The sequence below is a fragment of the Mugil cephalus genome, chromosome 22 (genome assembly GCF_022458985.1).
Source record: "Mugil cephalus isolate CIBA_MC_2020 chromosome 22, CIBA_Mcephalus_1.1, whole genome shotgun sequence".
In the NCBI taxonomy this organism is placed as follows: Eukaryota; Metazoa; Chordata; class Actinopteri; order Mugiliformes; family Mugilidae; genus Mugil; species Mugil cephalus.
The window spans coordinates 6586201-6599307 of NC_061791.1; the positions used below are offsets into that span (position 1 = coordinate 6586201).

Genomic DNA, 13107 nt, shown 5'->3' on the forward strand with positions numbered 1-13107 from the left:
AGCGTCTGCGGGTCAAAGGAAAGTTAAATCAACACGGGCTGAGTTTGTCAAGACGGGAGACAAAACAATGTCCATACCGTTCCCATGCAGAGATCTGAGGAGCATTTACACATAATTACCCGTCTGTCTGGACTGGAGCCAGGTTATATTTTCACCGGGACGCACGTCCTTTTGTGCTAAAACATGGAATTAACTGGCGCACTCAGCATATTTGTGTTCACTGTACTGAATCATCACTTATTCTGCACCAGTGACTAAAGTTAGTATCATTTAATATCCCCGTTTTTAATTTAATCTTTTATGTCTCCACAGCTCCACAATGTTGGTATCATACTTTGCAGATTCATATTTTAACCATAATATATGATGCCTTTTTACAGATTAATGTGAACCAACATTATAAGAAGCCGCTGGTTTCAAGAGTTTATTCAAAATGGATCTTTTGATGCAGAGAAGAAGAATAACGCAGAGCAAAGGAATAATAAAACAGTTTCTACTTGAATAACTTGAGGCTGACGACCAGTAGTTTGTGGTGTCTTTAATGGTTTCAATTTAAAGTACTTTATTAAAAAAGGATTTTAAGGCTCCTCTTGATATGACTAATAGCTAATCGCAACTCACGTGAGCAAACTTTAAAGTTGCCATGACACAGCTAATGCTGTTTGTTTCTGCATATTTATGTTACTTGTAAAAAAAAGAAAAGAAAGAAAAGAAAATCACAAGAAAAAACATATGGTGTGAGTCACCGGCACTTTTGATTGTTTGCCAGGTGATGACAAACTCTGAAAACACCAACAAAGTGGCTTTGTTGTCAGAGTTGGCCCAGATATTTGCACACGGATGACGTACAGTGTAGTGGAAGGCGTACACCGGTCAGCCACAACATTAAAACCACCGACAGGAGAAGCAAATGACATTCGCCGTCTTGTGACAATTCAGTGTTCTATTGGGTCATATTGGTCATAATGTTATGCTTGACTGGAGGATAAACACTATAGCTTTTGCAACCGGTGATAAAGCCTGGCACATGATGCAAAACATCGTTCGAGAAAACTTTCTGAACACCACCCCGTCCAAGAACATAAACCAATACAGAACATTACTAGATTATTACAGCCTCTCAGGAACAGCTTATTCTTTGTTTGTTTGTTGGGGGGAGTGGAGGAGCAAAGATCAGCTGTCCGTTTATGCGCTTATCTGCGAATAAGTTACCTAAGTCGACATAAAACAAACACGCTCAGACAAAGCAACTCTGTGGACTGTCACTGCAGGGCCATAAAATGGCTTACTGAAGACAAAAAAAAAAAACCTTGAGTGATGTCACGGGTGCATGGGTGTGTCTCAGACGGAGTAATCACCTTTCAGAAAAACAAGTCGGACCGACTCGCTCTACGCTCGACGCCCTTCCCACTTTGAACCTCTGTGACCAGGAAGAGACTCATCTGAGAGAACCACAAACTTTCCATGATGCTCTTTCTGTCTCTCCCTCTCGGCTGATGGTGATTCAAACAAGAAGATGTCCCAGCCTGCCTCCCCCTCCTCCCCCCTCCTCCCTCCCACCCTCCCTCTCCTCCACCGCCGGACTCTTGTTCCTGTGGGCTCTGGCTTGGCCGTGACTCACTCACAAAAATGAAGCGATGTGCACGCTGGATGCCTCAGGAACATTTTTTCCCCATTCGCTTGTTTTCTAGTACCATTTTTTTTTTCCTACTTCTGGAAAAATAATTTCTGGCTCCATATTTACTCCGGATTTAAGAGCATAAGGATGTAGCCATTCTAAGCACTATACCGCCTTTTCAATGTACTCCATTTTTCCATTTACCACGCGCAGCTCTGTTGAATATCCTGAAATATTCATGCTCTGTGCTTGGTAAGATAAAATGCACAGATCTAAATTGGGAACATTTAACTTGCCCGTAGCTGAATTTACATTATTCCGTGTCCCTTTCCGCTCAAACTCTCTGTGCGCGAGGGGGGGACTCTAAGTCGGAGAAAAGAAATGATTGACTCATGTATACTTCTGCCCCCGAGCTAAACAATGTAAAACCCGTATAGTTGCTTGTGTGTGTTGGCAACACTCCGGTGTGTATTTATAGCAGTGACATTTGAGACTTTCAGGGGCCTGCCGAGACCCGTCAAGTCTAGCTTTGAAGGGTGATTACCACATGTTCCCATCAACACCTTTGTACGTCTGTGCATTGCCAGGCTCCAGTGACACATTTTTAGTTTTTTGCAACGTCCAAATTAAACTTAAAATCATAAAATATACGGGTTCATGTCTTTTTGTGTGTTACGGCAGCTACTGCTGTCTTGCTATATGCAAATTGACTAGAGCTCCAGGCTGTAAGATACACCTACTGACCTGCATCACCTTTTAAGGATGTTCAGCTTCAGGCATTGCATAATAATAATAGGGCTTGGGCAACCAAAGCTAGATCCAGACACTGGATGTTGTGTACAGTACATGTTCACTCCCTGTTGACTTAAAATATGGCTTTTATAGGACGGATTTATAACTAACGTTAAAGTGATTCAAAATTATTCTAAGAAACTAGTTGCACAACTTTACAGCCAAAGTTAGTTGTATAGATTCGTGGACACCTCCGTAGATGGGTGTGTTGCTGCGTCAGGCAGTCCACCACGGATTACTACAAAGTTTCGTGAAAACATTCCTCAGTGGAGGAATCACAGTTATCTCTGTTATTTGGCAAACTTTCCACGCACATCTCATCTCTGTCACATCTCGTAGTTTGTTTGGCAGGCGTTCAGGCAACCTTGTGACTTTTGAGATCTAGCAAACTGACAGCATAGCTGCCTATGTGTTAGCATGCTGGATGACGTTTGTTCTTCCTGCTATGTATTGGAGGTTTGTACATGTGGGGCAGTTGTAGGAGTCAGTGCCAAACCAAAAACACCCTTAGCTAGTTCTTACCAGGAACTTGATTTGTCTTCCCTTTTGTGGATTAGCCACAACCGCATAGCTTGAAATAAAGCAAGACGGATTGCGAGGCTACTATAAAATTAAATACTTTATTACGCATGCGTTATTGCTCAGTTTCCCTCACCACTGTGTGAAGGTTGCGGTTTTAAAACGAACTTTACGGTTACTGAAGGGCAAATTATCCGCAAATGCAAAAAACAACACGCTAGCAAATGTTAGCATGCTAACAAACAAAACCAAGACAGACAAATTTGTAGTGATTAGCATGTTATCATTTTCAGTTGGTGTGTATTAGCATAGGCTACTAAAAGTAGCATACATCAGAGGGAGCAGCTAGCATAGCTGCCAGCTTCAATCTTCGGGTTGATTTGGTTGATTAGACATTTTTTATATATTTATATGTATTTTGTAATTCCCCCCCCACAAATTTAAATTTCTTTAAGTACACATTAACGTGATTACAACATATTTTAGTAAAATGATAAATGGAGACGTTATCTTTCATTCAGCACATCACTCATTCAGCGATACAGGAGCTGTCTCAACAGCTGTTTCACACAGAACACCACACTAGTCTAGACTTGTCAGTCTAAGCCTCTTGTACACAATGGACCCCGCCCCTGTTGCCGCTGAGCCAATCACGAGGCTGCACATTACTCTGTCAGGTTCCAAGAACATATTCTGTCTCCAGGTGAAAACCCAGACACATTTTGCAATATTAGCAGAAGAGAAGCTAACATTAGTCATTAGCCAGTTGCATGGCCACCCTACTGTTGCACATGAAATAAAAAAAATAATATCTTTGCCTGTGAATTATTTGAATAACTTAATATTGAATGTAAAATGATAATAATAATGTATATTTATAAAGAGCCTTGGACTGAGTTTAATGTAAAACACATACTATAATATGTAGGGGGGTTCCTACTTAATCCCTGGTTTATACTGTTGTGAATGATGTCACAGTTGAATAAGCCCAGAAATATTTCTGTAAAAAATGAGAGTTTCAACCTCAAGATTTCTCCTCGCCACCTCCCCTCTAATCCCACATCCGTTGAGTAACTCCAGCAAAATACACTGTGATGAAGCATTCCTTTAAGATCGTTTTGGACTGACACATTTTCTCCCGGCACAGTGTGTGTGGGGGGAGGGTGCGCCTGTCAGCGCTGACATCTGTCACGCCGGCCCCAGCCACCGGGCCTTCAAACTAATGTAATCAAACGTCGAGGTTGTATACTTCCCGTGAATATTGTATGTTGTGCGTGGACGGTCGCCGGGAGAGTTCCCACGCTGGCCTGCTTAACGTGCACGTGGCATGTTGCATGTGGCACGTTTGCTGCTCTCATGCAGCGACTGACTTACTTTTTCTGGTGGAACGGGCCAAGAATCAGCGCCCTTGCGGTTGAGTCATCACACGCTCACACACAGACAGCTCGGGCAGGCCGCGCAGCACCGCGTCTGGCTGCAGCGTGTTTGTGTGCGAGATATAAATATGTAAAGTTTCGATGAATATTACATACGTGTTCCTCTCGCTCTATCTGGGACGAAGCCTTCACACGTAGTGAATACTGCTCCGCCGCGTTAGGAGCCAGACCGGCATCCTGCGCGCTGCAGCTCAGCCCTAGATTAATACCATATTATATCATGGCGTGAGTGACTATTTAACACTGATTGGCTGAAGGGACGCGTTTATATTTAGTTTTGCTGAGACGGACACTCAAAGAGAAAGCGACACAGGCTGTAACACACTGAATATCTTTTCAGGATAAGAAATCAGAAATCGACAAAACATTTAAAGTAGTTTGACGTTGTTTTTAAGATAAATACACTGTTGCTGTTCCCTTCACATAGCCTTTATGCTAAGCTATGTAGCTACATAAGCAGCAGACTTATATGTTTTGCTAATTTTATTCCGCAATCACAAGATTTTAGAAAAGTGTAAAAGTTAACTCAGATGTGGCGCGATCATTTTTGACTGCCTTGTGTAATCAGGGAGCCTGTCTGCTATGTAACCTATATATTATAATACACACTTCAAAGAACCACAGAAGGTGTTTTATAACCTGATCTTTTAGGCAGATAAAAAAAGGAACACACAGCCACACAGGTTTAATCATCGGCTCCTGTGTCTCAACTTGAGGTAAATACCGTTGCCCTGTATCCGCCCTCCAGAGGGAGGAGGAGGGGGGGGGGGTAATGTCTGTGAGAGTGAGAGTCGGTGACTGGTGCTACCTAAAGCCCTCGACGTGAGTCATGCTTTAAACAGCCTCAAACAGCTGGGGATCAAATCCAGTCCAGGCCTACGCGGCCTGTCATCTCGCCGCGATGCTTCTATTCAGGACGCGGGCTACGGTTTCACAGAGAGGCGGTAAATGCAGACCCAAGTTAAATCCAAAGTAGACCGCGCTCTGTTTCAGTTCTGCAAAAATGAAAGTGCGTCCGTCTCGGCTAGAAGCTGGGCTATACGCGACCCGAAAGGTTGTTGGATTTCCCATATGTTTCTCTCACAAAGGGAATTTTTTTTTGTCCCTGAGATGGAGACATGTGTACACTTGTAAACAGTATCACACCACGTATTCGGGGCTCTTTAAATGTTTTATATTTCGATTTTGCAACAGTAAAATGGTCTGCTAAGTTCAAGGGTTCAAGGATTTTTATTTGGCATTTGCAACCATGCAGGTTGCACTCAGGTCCCAGATTATTTTACCCATAGTAGCTGTAATATATAGACACTAGGTAAGCAGCATAGATGTGAGTGCACAGTATAGATAAGAATAAAGATAAATGAAATAAAAGATAGATAAATGGGACATATAAATAAAAACATATACAAACACTCACACAGACTGAGGCATTTTTCCTAAGCCTCACCTACCGTTAGCAACCGCACGTAATTAAAGCTGCATGGCAGGTTTCGACGCAACCCTTGACCTCCCCCGGGCTGATAAGCCCGCGGCTGCCTGTCACAGCACATCGAAGAGCACTTTAAATGATAACGCGTTGAGAGAAAAAAAAACAAAAAACACCAGGTATTGATTGCGGTATCAGGCCGCTCGCCTTTGCCAGCTAGCTGAGACAAGGAGGCATTAACTTTGATCAAGGAAGTGAAAGCACAGATGTCAGCATGGAGCCATTGTGAGAGGGGGGGGGGGGGGTACACCTGATTTGGTATTAAGATTTAAAAGGGACTCTCAACTCGTAGCTGCTCCTGCAACGTAAGCACGTTGAGCTAATGGGGTGCACAGAGGTGTATACATGGACAGAAATGACCGTCCACCGAGGTTCGGCAAAGCCTTTCCTCTTGCCGGTAAAAGATAACCGGTATCGACTTCTTCTGCCGCCTGTCAGTCATCCTGCTTTGATTGTAAAGTCCTTTCTCCTCCTTTCATGGACACTTAAAGGATACGTGTGGTGATGTTTCTATGAGCTTGCTGGTCAACAAAATCCACTGACCTCCGTGCAGATATTGGTTTTCGGCACAGTCTTTGGACAAGTACGCATCCCATATAAGTCCCGGTTGGGGTTTTTACTGCAGCCTTGTGGGTTGTCTACAAACTACACTGAAGTAGACATCCGTGCCCAAAAACTTGAAGCGTAACGTTATGAAAAGCTTGGTTATCAATACGTGTTGAATGAGGGTATTTTCAACGCCAACCTTTTTACGTAACATGGTTTGAAGGATTGAAAGGTCCAACCGAAAATCCTAGGACTATTGTTACAGAGAAGACTTTTTGTGTTCTCCCTCTCTCTCTACCCCCTCCTTGCGTGTCTTTGTGTGTCAGAACAGAGCCCAACCAGCTGCAACCAGTCCCATAATCAGGCTCTTTACACAAACTCAGCCCCGCTACCTTTCGCTCTGCCAGATTTGAGACAGAACTGCCGTCAGTGGTCCAGTGATATCAGCCCAAGTTCATGACCAATTTCTGTCACTTGCTCCCTCGTACTCCTTACGTGCAGCACTTGCCCTGCGGTCCCGTGGGCGCCCACTCCAACCCCTGCACCTTTGCCACATGAAAGTCCAAATAAATCACCTTCCCAATTTGCCCGTCTCTTGATTCCCCCTCAGCAAAACACCTGCCAGAGCTAGATCCAAGCTCAACCTGAGCAGTTTCCCCCCCTTGATATCGCTTACGTGCAACCTGTCTCACCTCGTCTGTGTCTGCTTTCGGGTTTAAACTGACACAGCTTGTGCCAGGAAGCCCCAGAGAAAGATTAAAAACATATCAAACATTTGACCATCATGCACGATTACTAGTTTCCAGTCAAAAAATGGTATCATAATGACATTTCTGCTTGGAATTGAGACACTATGAGCGCAGAGAACCAGCCTTTTAATCCACTAAACTACAATCACGCGGCCAGATTAAACCGCTCCAGCTCCTTCTACGGGGTAAAAAAGTAAACCTGCTCCGTGCTGTTTTTGGCCATAAACACTTCAAATCATACTCCGCCATATGAAAACTGTCTGATTCAGCGCTGGGAGGCGTGCCAGGTCATGTAGAAGAACTGCCACGCCGATGATTAGTCGGTATGAAGCAGGAGGGGGGCTGGAGGAAAAAAACAGTCGGCTCGATTTTCACTTTTATTCTCTACGAGCGCCGTGAGTCAAGTAAAAATGATTGGGAGCATAAAATATGTGTAGTTCCTTCGTTCATTTCTGAGTTTTAAGGAGGCGGGTGTGTGTGTGTGTGTGTGTGTGTGTGTGAGAAGTAGTGTTGCTGAAGTTTCCTGCAGAGTTCTGTCAGGACATGTTCAGCTGAGTCGGCGTGGGACTCGACTGAACAGGATAATTGAGGTGTGTGTGTGTGTGTGTGTGTGTAGGAGGGGGCGGGGCAGGAGGAGTGTATCGGAGGAGGCGTTGGAGATGCTTCAACCTGCCTAATTTCTCAAGGCTTACAGATCAGCAGGCTGCAAATGCCAGGTCACGTTTAAGGAAAACAGGCCGCTCCGACGTCAGCGTGTAACGAGCAGGGGGCGACGAAGCTCCCTGACGACGTGCGGTTGCATCTCTGATGTTTTTAAAGGAGGAAACGCGACCGTGTTTACAGCTGCCTCTCAGAGAAACAAAGCGCGTGTGGCCCTCGCCGTTGCCATGGCGACGTCCGCAGGATCCCCGCCGCGCCGTCCTCCGTGTGGGTTCAATCTAAACATCCGAAAAAAAGAGGACGGGAGGCCGCGTCTGAAACGTGCACGGAACAGTCACACAGAACATTCCCGTGGGAGGACAGATTAAACCACACGGAGGAAGCTGATGTGATCACATACGGGATGCGGTGCCAGTTGCAACGATCATGAGGCTCCTGAGACTGAAAAGTTAATGGAAAAAATCCTGAAAAGGCTTACAAAAGCCATTAAATCTTCTCCCTGTGTTAAGGTGCATTTCCTTTCATTACTCAGTACACACACCTCTCAGTCGTACGCTTTACTTGGCAAACACAAGCTCAAACCATTAAAAACACCCATCCCACCAAAGATACTGAATCAGCTTCCTTATTGGGGTTTTGTTTCACCCTAATAATTATCAAAATGCCCCACAGAATGCATAAATTACAACCTTCTTAATTAATTCCACTCTGTCTTTTCTCTTGCTAACAATGCCGGTCTTGTTGTCCAAAATGTTTTCTTGGCACGGCATGTATCATCTCGCATTGGCATGTGCCTCATTACTTTATTTCTCAATATGCCGATAGTTTATTGTTGCTTTTGAAACAACTCTTAGCTCTTGTCTTATTATTGCCAGATTCAGTGAACGCGGCTTGACAAGCATGTCTTCCTGTTTCAGCTGTTGCTGGCGAATCTTAACTAAAGAGAATCAACATGTAAATACGGACTGGGAAACTTCCTCACGCAGTTTATCAAGCCTATTTTCAGCCACACAATAATAGACTGTACTTTTAGATCTTCTAATGAGTATTCAAGGCAGTGCGGGATCCATTCAAAATTAAGTACAGGGCCTATACACTGACCACCTTCCTAATATTGTGTAGGTCTCCCTTGTGACTCATCAGAGAATGGACACGGACCTTTCTGAGGGTGTGTCCTGTGGTGTCTGGAAACAGGATGTTGTTGTCACAAGATGGTCAATGTCATTTCCATGTCCTGTCAGTGGTCATGATGTTGTGGCTTATTGGTGTATGTCCATGTTAATGAAGGAACCCAGTGAAACAATGTGGCTCAATTGTAAGACACCATGAAATCCACTCGTAGTAGTTAGCCGTGGGGCTAAGCTGATCTCTCAGTTGAAAATCACATGGTTCTGTGGTGGCAGCATGAAGGGCGATGACTCCAGGACACTAGAACTCACTGTTAAACCTTCTTGAGGTGTCGTGGACCTAACTTAACATCAGTGAAGGAAGGTGCCCACTTGAAAACCCCATTGACGCGCCGCATACTGCCTACTGCTGTTGGCTAGGCTACTTAGCTGGTGTCTCCTTGTTGGTTGCTAGTTGGTAGCTAACGGCTAGCCAGCTGGTCAGCTTTCTTTTCTTTTTTGTTTTCAGTTGGACTGAGTTTTAACATGTGTTTTGCAGAGGGGAGAAGTGTCAGTTGACATGTAGTCGCATATCCCGCCACTTCTTGCCCACTGCTGTTGGCTAGGCTAGTTAGCTAGTGTCTTCTTGTTGGTTGCTAGCTGGTAGCTGCCTGCTAGCCTGCTGGTAGGTTTTTCTGTTGGGCTTCTAAATCTTGGCACAAGGGATTGTAACATCTCATCCTGGTTAATAATGAATGTCAATGACATGGAGCGTAAGGAGAACCCAAATGGGGGGATTTTTTTTTCTTTTAATAGCAAGGGTCAAGGAGAGCTGGCAAATCACTTCATCTTTAGACGAGAGTTTGGTTATGAGTTTTCAGTTTCACAGTGAGGAGGAATAAATCAGCAACCAGAACGTTTCACTTCCTCTTTGTGACATTTTCTTTTAATAGTCCCTGTAGTTCATTTGTTGATTTATTGGTCATTCATATTACAGGGAGTGTTTACACACTCACATTATGGGGACCTGCCTCCCTTTTGGAGACTAACAGTGAAGACCCACAAGGCAAAGTGTTATATTTAAGGGTGAGGATATGTCAGGCGAGTACTCTCCGGTAAATGAAGTCATGTAATGTTCCATTTGAACATTATATTAGTCATAAGTCATACGGAAACGTGACGTATTTGTGTAGCATTTAGAACATATGGCCACATATGGGCTCTCAGGACTACAACAAAGAACGCTAATCTCTTGTTGTCGGCTCGGGGTCGTATGGAAGCTATAGAATATGACAGGTACACCCACGGCTCCCGCACTCACATGTACATCCCATCTCCCCCCTCGGAGTTGCGAGGGACCATACTGATCCGGGCTACAGCTCTGACAGGCCCTGCCTCCCACCTCGGTCTCTGCAGTAATTAAATGAGTGCCGGTGGTGAGCAGCACTCAGGAAATTGGCCCTGTGCAGCTTCTGTCGCTGCTGTCAGTGTTTTCAGGAGGCGGGTACAGGTGGTGGAAGCAGAAGGGATGACGGTTCTCGAGGTAGACAAAATCGAGCAAATGAGAGCAGGGTGGCCACCGGGAGAGACGAGGGAGTGGAAACGAGGCAAGGGTGGCGAGAGTGTGACAAATCAAGAGACAGCCTGGATCCAGAGTTTGGGAGAAACGTCTATCAAGATTAGAGGGGAAATGAGCGGAGGAAGTGTGAATGTCACAGCATCTCTTTGCGAACCCGGTTGTACTTGGGTATTAGAGAGATGTCACATGAGAGCGAGAGCCTTGGCCCGGTGTGTTTCCTTGCTCACTTCAATTTGTTCTTTTGGAACACGACTGGGGTGAAGATTGTGTTAAGGTGAAAAGGTCTCACTGCAGAATTTACAACTGAGGAGGACAAGGGGACATTGCGTCAGGGTGACGGACAGCAGACGGGGGTATGGTATTTAACTCCAGTAAAAGCAACTGTAAAACAATACTGTAAAATAAATTAAGTTACCGCACGCTGCTATTTTATTATGACCCGATCACTTCTAAACCTCCCTACAGTAAAAACAACAAGGACGTCTTCTAAAAGAAATAGTCCAACACTTTAGGAACTCTGTTTGTTGTTTGAATTTGTTAAATGAATAGGTAAAAAATACACTTTCTAACTGTTTTAAATTAATTTTATTGAATCTGGTGTTGGGTGAGTCATGTGTCATTATCATTTTTATTGATATACACGCCAAAAAATGATTTAAAAAATCGCTGCAAAGGCTTTAAAAGAGATTAGTAATCTATAAATAGACCACGGGAAGGCAAACTGCGCTGCTTCAATCAGCGACCAATCACAAAATATCACCGGCCAATTAGCCAATCAGAAAACAGTACTTGCTATTGTTTCCGGGTGAAATAGGAGCGCCCAAAACTTCCTCGTCTTCCACAAATACGCGAAAATGTGCGCTCGTCAAACAAGAACCGGAAGTGTAAGTCCGTAATTTATTATTATTATTATTGTTATTATTATTATTTGACGATAGTTGCTTAATACAACCTAGGAGCTAGTAGTCTGTTAGCTTGCTAGCATGACATTGTAACGTCCTTAAGACCATGCTAGCAAGCTAACGTTAACATGTAACAAATAACTTAGCTTCATGTAACAAATAAATTAGCCTCTGAAAAGACTGATTACCATTCTTTTCATGTTTGAACCAAACCAATCAGGAACATGCTAATTGGTTTGCAACTGGCTAGTATGATTTTTGAAACTTGAAGCTAGCCAAGCTAGCTCAACAGTCTTTATGCAAAAGTTATCAAAGCTAATCACCCCATCATTTAGTAATATGGCCTTCAGTTAGCATCAAAGAAAATATTAACCTCCATCTTGTGGTATTTACACTCACTAAACTTTAATGTCCATACTATACGACTATTGAAAACACCCCCTTTAAGACACTAAGACAAACAGACAATAAGTTAGGGAATGGATATATTAAATAAACAACAGTGTCATTCTTATGTGTGATCAGGAATGTGCCAGTTAAAAGTAGCTCTCTTTAAACTGTTCCTTATTGAGGAAGCTCATTCTTCTTTGGACACTGGTATGGCCGGTCTGCGGCCTGAGGGCACCAGCTGGAACACCGAGTGGAGTGTGATCCCACTGTGTGATTATTGTGGCCTGTCCTGGAGTGGAAGTTGTTTTTGTCCGGTGATCTTGCTGCCCCGAGTGACAATTTGTGCCAGACTGTTCTTTTGTTTCACCGTGAGGTTCCCATGCCAGGCCACCGCGTTATAAGGTGGGATGCTCCTACAACATGTTGGTCCTGGTATGGGAACCTTTAAGTTCACGAATTATGATTGAAGATTTAGTAGTGTTTATTTGTAATGAGCAAAGCTGGCGAACTTTGACTATTATTCACCATTTTATGCTAAACTAGTCCACCTACGTTTGTGCTCTTATCGAGGGATAAGTAATTAGAAAGTTTCTTTAACACCACCGCACCTGCTTCCGTTTGACGTCAACGTAGAATTTATTTATTTATTTATCGTGCTGTTTCAGAGGGCCTGTGGTGTGTGCTCACCTGAAATTAGATTCCTGGCTGCAATTTGTACACCCTTCAACAACAGTTCCAGTTAGCTGGAAGGTGACAGAGGATGTTAATTGGCTTCTTCACTTGCAGCGGCGAGGCTGTTGATCAAGCATTGGCACGTTACGGGCCCTGGGAGGCAAGACATGTTCGCACTTCGCGAGGATTTGCTGATGGCATCCGATTACGCCAGCCTCTGCTGTTGTCGTTGCGCTGTACTGTCAGATAAGACGCCTAAAACAAAAGAGACAACATGTTTATTTTATGCGTTCTCTTTTGATGGGATGCGTCTGAATGGATGCTGGAGGTCAAATCAATCGGTTGGACAAAAAGGAATGATGAAATGTTGCTTGGAGATTGCAAAGATCTAAATAGCAAAAAAAAGGTTTTAAAAGGGGACAGGTGACAGGCGTGGAAGATAATTTAAACATTTTGTGTGGCCTGCTGACCGAACTGTCATGCAGCAGAACAGATGAGGACAAAAGGTGAGGTCAAAGAAAAGTGTGACGCATAATGGCAAAAAGAAAGAGCAGAGCTAGAGGACCTAATACCTAAAATAGCAAGCGTGTAGAAAGAAGAGGGTGTGTGCCTGATGGGTAGCAGATAACAAGCATAATACAAACAGGAGAGT

The 13107-nt window shown here is 43.9% G+C and overlaps 1 long non-coding RNA gene across 1 annotated transcript in view; it reads left to right on the top strand.

Annotated features, from left to right (window-relative positions):
• The first annotated feature begins 11291 nt into the window (after nt 1-11291).
• The window catches only part of LOC124999854, a 48767-nt gene continuing 46951 nt past the window's right edge, over nt 11292-13107 (top strand). Inside the window, exon 1 of the long non-coding RNA XR_007111236.1 lies at nt 11292-11375. This is a non-coding gene — a long non-coding RNA (uncharacterized LOC124999854). The remainder of the gene's footprint in view (nt 11376-13107) is intronic.